This window comes from Colias philodice, chromosome 10, assembly GCF_061535455.1.
Source record: "Colias philodice isolate Cphi_HAF_F1 chromosome 10, ilColPhil1 Martin Lab GWU primary, whole genome shotgun sequence".
Taxonomy (NCBI): domain Eukaryota; kingdom Metazoa; phylum Arthropoda; class Insecta; order Lepidoptera; family Pieridae; genus Colias; species Colias philodice.
The window spans coordinates 12,074,004-12,087,922 of record NC_143095.1 but is presented as its reverse complement, the minus strand read 5'-3'; positions in this window follow the sequence as shown (position 1 = coordinate 12,087,922).

Sequence of the window (13,919 nt, the reverse complement as noted above, 5' to 3'; positions counted from 1 at the left end):
ACTTTACCCCCCACGAGTTCCCCTCCGTTGCTATGCGAAAATACATTCGTCGCCCTACTGTAGGAAAAATTGTAATACTGCGGCCTGGGCGTTATAACACGCTCAGGGAATTCCTGAGTGCTGATAGACTTCCGTCTATCGGCATTTATACCAATTTTATATTAATATCACCATCTTGAGGAAAAGCTTCTAATGTCGATTTAAAACGCATATATACGGATTAACCTGATGAATTAACATGTTCTAAAATTGTGAAATGAGTTCAGTTTTAAATTCGAGAAATATTGATTTCTTGTATTCGATTATTCGTCGTAGTCGAATACAAAATATATTTAAAGAAACTTAGGTTGGCCTTCAGGCAAAAGGGATCCTATCAAATGATAAACTTGACCTTGTATCTTAAAAGTAAGAATGAAAGGAGCATCTAATAATTGTTGAGCACCAAAGGATCATTTAAAACGCAATACTATAAGAGCTAATATTGTCTAAGAACTGTTTAGATTGCACATGTTCCTCTAAAACTTAAAAGTAGTGATTTCAAAGGTTCCGGCGTATCTTCAAACGAAAGCCGACTCCTTACTCCACTTTAAAGCATTACAAAAAGAACATACTACGTTAATATCGCCTATACAGAAGATGATCTGTAATCAATTGTGAGGTTATAAGCAAACCCACTTTTATATTATTTTGTCGGACCACACCACCGAATTTGTAGATTGATCTTCTATGTTTACCTCTAAGTCATTAAGACTATGTCGAAATCTGTCTGCAATAAGACGGGCCTCTCGCTATTCGTCCGTTTAAAGAGACCAATAGTTTCAATTCTTAATCTTTCATTAAACAAACTTATTAATCGTTCTTGTCTCAAATAATGGTAATATTCGCGTCCCTACTCTAGTCATTGCTTATGCTCATGTTCATCTTCGAGGGATCGAATAATATTATGGTGCACCCTATTATTTGTCAAACGGTCTTCATATTGAGTAAAAGTTTCAGAATTCTCGAGATAAAATATGACGATCGTGATCAGCTGTGAGACGTAATTCCCTCTCAGTGAGGGTTTCGGTCTCACGGGATAGTACAATATGCCATTTGCGATCAGCTGTGAGACGTTATATATACCCTCAGTGAAGGTTTCGGTCTCACAGGATAGTACATGCCGTTCGCGGTCAGTGTGAGCCGCAATTCTCGTTGTGAAGCGGTTTCAGGTTCGGCATAACACATGTTGTTTTCGGTCAATAGTAAGCCTCTTATCTCTAACGATCCTTGAGAACTCTTTTTTCTCATTTTCTTAACTCTGCTCGAATTTCGATATATAAAGATTTTTTAGGTGGCACTGATGCGGGTGAATAAAAATTAACGGACTAAGAGTGTTATAATCTCAATCATCATCATCAATACATATAATAAAATTGTGGAAAAGTGATGTCTGTACAATTAAAATATGTAGAAAAAAATTAGCAGGTGTTATTATTATCGAGAAATCGAGAGAAACCATTTTTTTCTCTTAAAAGCTCCCCCCCTCCCACTTCCCGAACTCCGATTGACCGTAATTTATTTTTCCTTACATTTTTATCATATCCTTTTCTAATGGGTTTCATCCTACTGCGATTTTTTTTTTGTTTCAAAAATTATCTACCCTGGTGTATAGGTAAATTTTCCACATAAAATGTCCTTTAAATTATGTCGTATTATATTTTTAACCCCCGACGCAAAAAGACTGGTGTTATGTGTTTGACCGCTATGTATTTCTGTGTGTGTGTGTGTGTCTGTCTATGGCACCGTACTGCCCACCAGACACTAAAGAGCAGTAACAGCCCTTTTGTGATTTTTCGTTTTATTAGTGATTCTGAAAGCGGGTTTCTTAAGCTTTCTATTGAATTAACTTACTTATTTCTAAGACTATAAGAATGGTTTTTATTTAACAGTTTTCACTTACTGCAAACGAAAAAAATTAACAATTTGGCGTGATTTCCCAACTAAAATACAGTATAAATTATACTGCAGATTAAATTTTAAGGTTTCATAACTAAAATGCAGTAAGCAATATAATTTTACAGTTCTTTAGATAGTTTTATATTTCTGGAAAAAAATTAAAAAAAAAATTAATACGCAGTAAAATTTACCGCCATACAAGCTATTTTTACTGCAAATTAAGAAAATACAATTTATTGTCACGAACTCCCAACTAAAATGCAGTTAAATCAAAGCTTGTCGCATTTTAGTTGTGAATACTTAACATTCTTTTATCATTATAAACTGACTAACACGCAGTAAAATACAGCATTACTGCAGATTAGTTTGGATAGCATAATGACACAGATATGATTATTCCTAGCTAAAGTGCAGTTAATGTTTTAAATACTGCAACTGTGAACTAGCTATTTTTCTTACTGCACTAGTAAATTGAACACTTTTTTCTTAAAAAACTAACTAAAATGCAGTATTTTTTTGACCTTACTGCATGTTAGTTGGGTTTCTTGACAAAATAACTGATCCAAACGCAGTAATAGGGCTTTTTGCTGCATTTTACTAAGTTTAAAATGGTATTTTTTACAAAAAAGGCTATGCAGTAATAGGCACCAAAAAGAATAAATGGCCATAATAAATTCAGTTATTAAGATATATTTTTTTTTATTGCTTTAACGTGTGAACCTATGCCTTTACAACCTTTCTGCATTCAAATTTTTTTGCTTATCATTCTGTTGATTTTTTAAAATCAATTCTTAACTTTAAATGCGTTTTACTCGAAATCGTGATTTTGCTGTTACTGCACTTTAGTGTATGGTGGGCAGCGTAGCTGGCTAACAGGTAAACCGAATTAGATGCGGTTTTTTTTTGTTAGGCAGAATATTTTCCGACGCTGGTTCTTAGATAAAGTGTATCAAAATTGGTTCATCCACTTATTATACCTACATAGGGGTAAAAGTGGGAATGAAAAAAATTAAAGTTATAATTTATTTTTAAAGATCGTCGGGAAGTTTATGAAATTATTTATTCCTTTTTCTATACACTTTTCTTCGTCTAAACGGTTTAGTTACGTGCTCTCTCTCTCTCTTCAGCCTTTAGTTACGTGCGTGAGACAGGAAAGATCTAATTTGGATTTGTTTCTGGATTTGATAAAAACTGAGTATCGATTAAGCTGATCAGTGGCTACTGGCTACACCATAGATTATTAAAAACATCCGTTTAAGAAAGGAAGGAAATAGAATTTGCTCCTCTCCCCCCCCCTGGTTCCTAAAAAATAATATGACATAATTTAAAAGAATTTTTACGTAGAATTAGTTAGGCATTTCTTTTTTGATTTTCGATATTATATACTAATCATAATTTTTAATTACAATATGTAGTAACTATTTGGTATAGGTTAGGCATTTCATTTCTTGATTTTCTTTAATAATTTGGTACGTAAGTTTTTTAGCTCAGTTTAGTAAGAAATTTTAATAACAATTCTTTTAATTATTTATGGTAGTACAACAGTACAGTATGGTTGTACGTATTTAGTCAAAAATTGTATGTTAAATAGTAATTCAGCATGGGCGTAGCCACGGTGGGGCTGGGTGGGGCGCTTACCCTGGCTTTGATCTGGTAGGTACTAATTGTGAAGGGGAGTGGGCGTGGGCGTGGGATTGGGACTGAACGTGGCATATGGCGTGGGAGTGCGAGTGGGCGCGGGAGTGGGAGCATGAAAATAAAAATGATTTTTTATTGTTGCCCCACCCTGAGCCCATGGTCATAGGTCCCATAGTCACTATTCCACGCGAACGAAGTCGCGGGGACAGCTAGTAGACAAATATAATCAGAAAGCTAAGCTCAACCATAAAAGATAGACATTTATGATGTCGGGAGATATTTTTTATATAACAGAAATATAACAGAACATTTCTTTCATACTTGATTTCTGTGTAGCTTTAACCACGCGACGAAAGCTTAAAAATGGAGTTGCTGCTCTGCTCACGAATATGAAAAATAATTGTACCAAGTTTCGTTTAAATCCGTCGAGTAGTTTTTGTTTCTATAACGGTTATACAGATAGACAGACGGACAAACATTTTTGACGTCGATGTTGATCTCTAATCACCTCGTGATAGTTATTTAGGAAATATATTTCATGTGCAGAATTGACTTCTACAGATTTAATATAAGTAGGTATACATATATTTAGATTCCAATTTCCATGTAACGTTAAATTCGACTATATAATAACTAACAGACAACGCAGGTTACTCTCGTTTCCGTAAGTTGAGGCGGCTACATATTCGGTCCTAATAACATGACTTTTTGTGAACGAAACGACAGCGCCGTTTAATTCGATGGCAACACCATCAGAAAAAAGGAAATATTTTTAACTTTGAAAAAATATTATGATTTACACTATTAATACTATTTTAACATTAACACAAAATATAAGACTATGAGTGTGTAAAAATAAATCCAGCTAGTTTCACATCACACTTATGTTTATAATTAGGTATACGACATGAAAATATATTAATTACCAAGCAATAATCATACAGATAAATACTGAACAAAAGTATTAACAGTCAAAGTATATTTTTACTAACAACATGTAAATGATGAAGGAATAATAATTATCAACGAACTAACCTTTTTGTATTAGAGTCCCGCCTCGTGATCGAATTATTAAAACACGAAGATTTTTAAAAATGTAACCAATGAACACAATCAATATTAGATTAACTGTAATGGTGTCTAGTTTGACTTAAAATAATATACATCTACCATCACTTTTAAAAATGTAGTATATTCACACGAATTATATAAGCGTACCTTATAGGGAAGGGAAGATTTATTATGGGTTAAAGAGTTAAATAAATAAATAACATAATTATATTTAAATTATTAATTTTTAACATTGTGTTCAGTAGTGTTAACATGTAAATTGATTTGATTTTTACGAAATCTCATAGATGGCGCTGAATCAAATTTGTCTTTATAGTACTAAGATTCATTAAACAGTTTCTCTGCCCAAATTACGTAAATGACGTAGTTTTTATAGTGTAAAGCTAGATAATAGCATGGCTTACTCAAAAACAACATTTAAACATGAGTCTTTAGATTGTACGCTGTCGTAGTTCACGGAATACGTAAGAAAAGTAAAGGTTCACAGCTCCTCCCCCGGAGGTGATAGCATGATAATATGTTTAAAAAAACCTCACACGACCTGTTAGTAATATTCATGCAAAATTTGAAGTCAATCTATGCAGTACTTTTCGAGATTAGCTCGGACAAACATACAGACAAACAGACAAACAGACAAACAGACAAACAGACAAAAATTCTAAAAACTATATTTTTGGCTTCTATATCGATTATAGATCATGGATTATGTATTCTTTTAAAAAAATATTCAATGTACAGTTTTGACTTTCCTACGATTTTATTATATGTATAGATGATAGAGTCGGTTCGATTCACGGAGTCAATTTGATAGTACAGACTATTAATTTATTGTAATAATCAATTCATAAATATGTGATAAGCATCTATCCCTGACACCAGAAAGGAAGCAGAACTTTTTTCGTTTCAATTTATAATATATCAATCAATTTATATGATAAAAACGGATAGTATGTATTTATGATTTCAATTTTAACAAATTAAACGTTCAAACATTGTACTGATGGTCTATATTCCAATAATTTTTTTTTCTCTCAATGTTTTCAGAATAAAATTGGAATTGGAATATATATTAACATTGATAATTATTAATTTATAAAGAAAAATAAATTGCGTCTCTATATAGGGTACCCATATATTTATTAGTATATTGTGATTGGAGTAAACAATATTGAAACTATTTCATCAGGATTATATGCTCACAAGCAACTTGTACCCACGTCACGTTTCTGGCGTTTTTTGTTTGGAGCTACATAAAATTATATAAATATAGAGACGAACATATTATATAGGTCTAGGTTGAAGAGTTATTTTGCATAGAGAAGACGTAGATACTTGGTAATGCTTATGTGTTTGAGAATTTTATTTGTTGTTTTAAACCATACAAATATTCTATTACGAGATGTCATCATCACCATATTCTTTCTATTTATATTTCCCTGCAGAAACACGCAATTTCTACCCAAGTGTGGTTTGGTAGAATATTCTTCTTCAGGTAAAATTGCTTTATAGAACAGGTAATATTTTTAATACTTTTATGTGTTCAATATAATTATTTTATTGTCCAGATCTAAACATTCTCAACTCTACACCACCAAGGATGTGCTATGCTAATCAAACAATACAATTTTTTGATACGCAAATGTTGCTAACAAATGAATGTCGTCCAAGAGTTGCCAAATGCGGTTAAGATATGTTACTGAGGGCAAGGAATTAACCGAATTGTATGCTTTTTATGGCTATCATATTTCTTACTAGTTATTATTGTCGGCCAGAATAAAGTTATGTTTTAGTAAGGGAGAAACTATTTATGGATGTTTAAATGGAGCAGTGTTTTAGTTATCTAATTGCGGGTTAAATAATAATAATATATCATAATGCATACTAGTCAGATCTTTTACTCTTGTCTTCATTTAATAGTTACGGGTATCTTAGTTGAAGGTCGTGCAATTCGTGGATATGTTTCATTTATTGTAGTCTATGCGCCGCAAAAATAAGTTTTTTTCATTAGGTACCTAGAGTCTGCTACCCCGCCTCCTCGGTACAGTTGTTGACGCGTGAGCGTAACACCGAGTGGTCCTGAGTTTGATTCCCGGTGGAGACGAAGACAGAAAAATGTCTCGGTCTGGTAGGACAGAAGGCTGATCTGCACCTACTTGTCCCTAAAAATAAAATCGATCAGTGAAACAGATATGTATAATGCATCTGCCCCTTAACCCACTAGGGGACATGGGACTTCACTTTAGAGTCTGCTAATCTGCTAATCAAACCCAGAACTTTTCGACAAGTTGAACTTTTAGTCACCTCTTACAACGGATGTCATACCTTAATAATAAATTCTTACATTTATCACAATTCACATAACTTTATAGACGAATGCATAATATCTGAAGCTTAATGTCATTGTCGAATAAAATAGGGGATGCTTGAGATGGGGTGTAAGTGATTTTTACAGTCGCTGCTCACGTCATAACGGGGCAAAGTATCACTGTATCATGTCATTAAATAATGTCATTTGTTGTGTACCGAAATATTAGAAATAATGTTAAATAAAAAAAGACAAGTGGTAAATTATTTATACACTTAAGTACCTATGAACTATATTGTATAGATAATAATAATATCGATATACCTATTTTTTGAAGTGAAACTTCTTTAGGCGCGTTGAAAGTAAAATTTCAAGGTCGAGTCCGTCCTAATACAGTCACGTCATGGAGTAAGGCGACGGTTTTGGTAGGTATCTATGAATCTTACCGAAAAAGTTTCACTTCTGACACGTGAGCTCGTCACACTCGCTTTTTTTATTTATCTCACAAATAATCGAATTCCATTGCAATAACTAGTCTTAATTTCGTCTCATCAACATGATAAATTATATTTCCTCATATTAAAATATCAGTTCATAGAATATAAAGAAACTACACGTCGTCTGCACCCAGTCACACGGAAGCGTAACAGTCAAATATATCAATCGACGGTGTAAGTGCGGCCAGATAGTTCGCACCTATTAAATGGATGATTGATTGTTATTTGTTTTATTAAGTATGTTAATATTCGTTTTTGTGTTAGGAAGACCAAAGGGGTTTTACCAGAGCGTAGAGTTGGATAATAATAAAATGCCTGTATTTTGTTCTTTTACAATACTAAGTCGCTCAATAGTTTTCTTTATTCTTATGTCAACCCCAAAATATACACAGCATCGTCTTTCTTATACAATCAGTTATCAGAGCATTAAATATTTCATTATTGTTTATTAAGTTGAGAACTTGAGAAACATTTGTTTTAACATACAATTCAATGTTTATACATAATAAAATTAATAAAACAAATAAAATAATCAGATTTCTTTCCCCCGTACTATTTTGCGAAGAGCCACGTGACTCCAAGCTCTGACTTATGCTCTCTTCCTTCCGGTTTCACGCCAGGCCTTCCTTTATTTTATTTTCAAATATATTTATTGCATGTATACTTTTTTACGTTTTTCGACTATATAATATGTTATTTAGCAACATGCACTTGAATGTCGCAAAACCTCGATATCATAAAAATTAGAAAAAAGTCACTAGCTGCATAAAAAGTATGAATTAAAACAATTTAGGTACCTACCACAAAAAATATTACTAAACAATAAAAAATAAGAGCATTTAATTAACAATTTCAACACCTGATAATTATTATTAATCAAAACCATACCATAGCCAAAGCCCATACAATACCTAAAGCTCTCTCACACTCACATAGTCTAGCTATTTAAAGAATAGGTACTCTCTTTTTATACAAATCGTTATAATATGACAAAGTATTAAACCATTTTCCATTTAAACAAATGTATCTTTAAGTCCGTCCAGCAGGTATTAAATAAATCCGGTGAAATCCAGTTATCACTTACACACGTCGAAACCGCAAAATCGGTGACGGAAAGTTGCCATATGTACGGAATCGCTTGTCGAGCCTTCCGCACTGTTGCCTCTATCCGCTCATTATCCTATACACTCATACCAATCAAAAACCAAACCTATCGCAATCACTTAAAACACAAATTCCCATAACGACCCAATCAGATCACATTAAACCGTACTAATTACTCGTTGAAAACACGACTTTATTGCGTTCCAATAGAAACAGCTTTTGCCTATCAATTCGCTCCAGGTGACATTTTGAATTATATTCCATTTACAAAACAATGATCTGACTGGTCAGTATTTACTGGTTTCATATTTGCATTTGAATATCTACCGTATTTCCTTGGTCTAAGGCGTAATTTCAAGCAGCTGTCAAATTTCATTAAACAGGAATTGTTTTTAATTCTTTAAGCTTCGTCATTTGAAACTGGACTCTATGTTCTACGTGTAGGGTTCATTTTAGATGATGCTTTCGTTAATCTTATTTGTGTATTGTTCGTGTCCGAATGCATGCGGCCGGATGCGAATTAATGCGGATTTTCAGGTGCGCGCCAACACACTGATGTCTGAATGCCGTAGATTGGACAGCTATAGCTATCTTATCTATTTACTAGCTGATAAATACAATACTGTTATTGTGAATAGCTTTTGTGATAAAAAATTTGAGTGGTAATTTGTGCTTAATATTTATATAATTATTATTCGTACATAATGTTTTATTTAAGGTATTTTATCGCAATGCGATAATTTTCTCCGCAAGTAATAAATAATGCATATAAAAAATTATAGGTAAACAGCTTGAACTGTAGGTAATTTTGTCCGAAAGAAAGAAGAAGAAGATTACATCTTTATAGATTACCTTCGGCAAAACTTACAAAATACCTTCGTAGAAAATTATTTTCTATCTACCCTACATTTTCGGGATAAAAAACCTGCTTCGTCACACTCATTGTGCACCTGCCACTCCAACTGTAATTAATTATTACCTACCCTCCCCCCTCCCTTGCCTCCCCCTTACCTTGTGTCATGTCAAGGTAGCGTATTGTTTTGGGAAACGCGGTGTCACCGTGCTTAATCGTAGTTTTAACGGGAGGTTAATCGTTAGCTAAACGAGGGATTAATACGCGGGTAGTTTAGATGTTTCTTACAATGTATTCTGTAGTATATGAGTGGAAATACAATTTTCTAGATATTTTTGTATTTCTTTTAAATAATTGAAGTTAAATAATAATATGTTTGAATTTAATGTGTCTAAAGAAAATGTTTTATGTTGCAAATTTTGTAGAATATGCTTTAAAATTTAAGTTTTCATCAACTGATATACAATAAATTATTAACATAGAAATTTTGCACCATGAAATTGATAATTTTTATGCCTTCCTTTCAGATATACCCAACCTGGATACTTCTACATGCATAAAACCATACCAACTATCACATTTCTAGTTTGATTAAGCAAATAGTATAAAATAACTGAACCGTCGTTTAACCGTGGTTCATGTAACCGGCGCTTTAGGTGCGTCATTGATTAACGAGGCAAGTGACGTGTTTATTGTTGCGAACTGCGAGTCATCCAGTCAGTCAGTCAGTCAGTCGTGCCACGGAGAGGAGTATACATATAGATATAGGTAATGGAATATAATAGTTGGGAAAAGGGCAAGTAAATAGCCAAATTGAATACTTTGATTCGTGGTAAGTGGGAGTTATCAGAAGTAAATAGTATTTAAAACTAGGTGCTAGTTACTGATTTGTAAGTACATAACCATTGTGAAGAACTCTAAGCTTATGTATTGTGATGATATACCTACGATATTTACGATACTAATAGTTGAATCAGTTAAAAATTAAAAAAGGAAAAAAGATAGTACGAATATTATTTAGATATCAACATCGCGATACTAATAATAATATAAATGAAAATGTAAAAATTTTGAAGTGATTGTCATTGTAAAGTATGTCCAATACAAAAATTATGGATTCCCCAATAAATTTGTACGGAGCCCGCGCCGTGAAGACATGCTCAATTTAAGAATTCTCTATAAGTACTTTTAAAAATATAAGGTTCACAAATTATTATTACACATATAGACTAGAAAATAATCATTTTTAGAATGTACAGAGATAAAAGAAGAACCTTTGGTAGAACATTCTGGAAACTACGAAAAATATTAATTTGTAGTTCGCAAGCACTAACAAAACTTATTACCGCGGTACCAGGCGCGCATGACTGAGCGGATGTCGACTCTGAGCATCTCATTAAGGTGATGAATTAATTTTTCTAACATTTACGGCCCTTTTCAAACCTTCGTAATTTTTATATTATTAAAGTTGTCGTGATGAAAATTCTTGACAAGAAAGTTCAATAGTAACACAATACGTCTACCGTTTTAGAAACATGATTCCATGATATTTTCTCGATAGAAAAAAAATACAAAGTTCTCATTGTTATTTTTTTATAATCTCTGGCATCTTCAAAATAACAAACGTAAAGTTACGACTTTTTGGATATTAACTATAAAATATACAACCTATACGTCTACCGATTTAGAATTTTGAAATATGCGATGGTTTTGAAATAAACAAGAAATACTTGAAATTAGCGCGCGACCAGCCAATATAGCGAGAGCCGCCCTGTACCTTCCTACCCCGATCGCTGCACGAGTCATTCCCACTACGGCCGTCACACGGGGAACTTGTGTCGCTCGCGCAATCGTAAAAAAGGGTGACAACACGATAAGACAAAATGAGACAAATGGGGACAATAGAGAAAATAAGAAGAAGAAACATAAAGGTTGGAGAAAAAAGAATGCTTACAATTGGAACAAATTAATGAAGAAGTTGGTTTTATTTTAAATTTGATGATAATTGTATTATAGACGATGTTTGATATGTACCCCTGTTTTAAGTACATAACGAATGTGTAAGATTTTTTTCATTTATAGCATAGATAATCTTTTCAGAAATCCGGAATCGAGAAGGAAAATAAACCCACTGATTGTTAACAATGTGAACCCACTCCTTCGTAAGTACCTTTATTCAGTCAAAAATGTATGTTATCAACGTTCTACTGGTTTTATCGCATGATTCCATTTTTAGCAAAAAGCAACAAAGTGCAAAGAAATAAAAAATCATGGTGAACTTAGTGGAAGTATGGCGGACGTGATATGGAACAGGAGCTCATTGGAGTAGTATTATATTTAAAAAAAAATACGAAAAAATTTCAAGAATTACATTTCTTAGTAGGTGGTAGATAAGTATGTTGTATAAAGAATTTGATGTTGATATTTATTTCATTTATACTTACTACACCTGTGCGGGAAATTGCTTAGTACTAAAACAGGTTTATATTCATATTTACATAGTAATGTGAGTTTTAATTTCGAAAAATTTTGTGTAAGTATATTAAATTGAGTTCCTGGGTGATCTGGAAACACAATTGGGCCCGGAAGATGGCGCTGCAGTCACTCCTCCTAATCACATGAACCGATTTGGATGAATATTTGTGTGCACATTTCATTGTTGTGGGATGATTGGTTGATTCGTTTTCACATTAGCTAATATTATGTATTTTTGTTGTAAACTTAATTTAATGTTTATAAAACATTTTTATTGGTATAAATAAGCCAGTGTTCGTCTCACATTGCTGTACCTGCCTACCTACCCTACCAGGGCCTAACTTTGTTCTGGCTATTTTATTTTGATTATTTGTAATGAATAATTACAATTATAATAGAGTGCAAAAAATAAATACATGCGTCAATATATTTTGTGTTTTTTTTTAAACAATTTTTCTATTTAAAAAAATATCATTCCGACCGTGGCTTTGCCCGCTTGGAATTAGGTTATATCGTGAATCCTGTTTTATCCCACAGAAGTGTTCAGTTCGGATAAAAAGTATCCTATGTGTAAATCCAGGCAATTAGCTATATTTTATCAAAATTGGTAATGTAGTCTTGACGTGATTAAGTAACAACTAACAAAAAAATATACAAATTAACATCCAAAGTTTCGCATCAGTTTTACTGTATTAGCGATATCTTCCACTCTTGACTTTGACTGAGAAGAATTAGGGTTTATAACTTCTTTCAGAAATAGTACCTTTCATTTCTGGGCATGATGTAATATCTACGTCAGCATCAAATTCTATCTAAATCAATTCAGTAGTCCGCGTAATTAGGTACCATTTCATTTTTTCAGAGTAACAATATTTTTTGTTATTTTAAAGATTATTTATAACCTGTATTATTTTGTAATAAAGTAAACATTACGAAATAATAATAATTAATAATTATTAATAATGTCTAAGTAGTTGTTAAAAAGAAGATAATTTTGTGTTTATAAGCAAGAAAATAAAACCAATAAATCAACAATTAAATATATGTATAACAATATTATAACTGTATGACGACTCCATACATGTTTGTCCCGAGTCGGCCAGCGGCAGCGCGGCGAGTATGCAAGAATGACTTCGCGCACACCCGCGTTCGCGATAGCGAGCTATTAGACTCCGCCCGCCAAGCAGTGGATTTTTTTTTGTGTATCGTCTTAAAGTTCACCTCGCTGCGGTGGAGTCTTAGGTGAACTGTCAACGTGGCATGATGCCTTGGTAACGTGATAGTTTAGTTTGTTTTGCACATGTTTCTGACTAGTCGGGTTTTATCCGACTGTGGCAAAAGGAGGATCATGTATAAACAAAATCTATGTTATCTTGTTATTTCTTATCTATAGATACTGTAATTTCACATTGTTCTTAGTTTAAATATTAGCAGGGAATTGTATTGTAACTTTTGTTCATAATTGCAAAGTGAACAGATAAAAAAATGCTGGTTACACAATGCATTTAGTGTCATATTTCAAGTAGGTAAGCTTTTATACGAAAGCAACTCTTTGACCTTTTCATGAGGCAACAAATTTTTAAGCTTGCTATAGAAATACCCAACATAAAATCTAATGAAGTAGATGGTAAATTAACTACAACAAAACTCTACATAATTATGAGAGCTTTACTTCAAAAGCTAAGCTAGATTTTTCTCAAGATGAGAATTATTTTCATAATAACACATAATAATTAATAACAATTTAAAGAACATTAGTATGGACCATTGCAAGTTGGCGTAAATTTGTTTGCCTGAAGGTCGGGTAATAGAACATTTGGGCTTCTTGCGAACTATGCGAATTGCGAAACGAGCCGCTCGAATTATGGGGCCACTAAATGGGAGATAATTGATTATTCTTATAACAGTGCAATAATATCACATCATCTAGAGATACAGATTCGGTACATAAAGGTTTTAAATTTCATGTTTTATACAGACGAGATGCAGACAACAGAGAAGAATTAACTCTCAGCTAGTACTTATGTGTAGTCTACTCGAA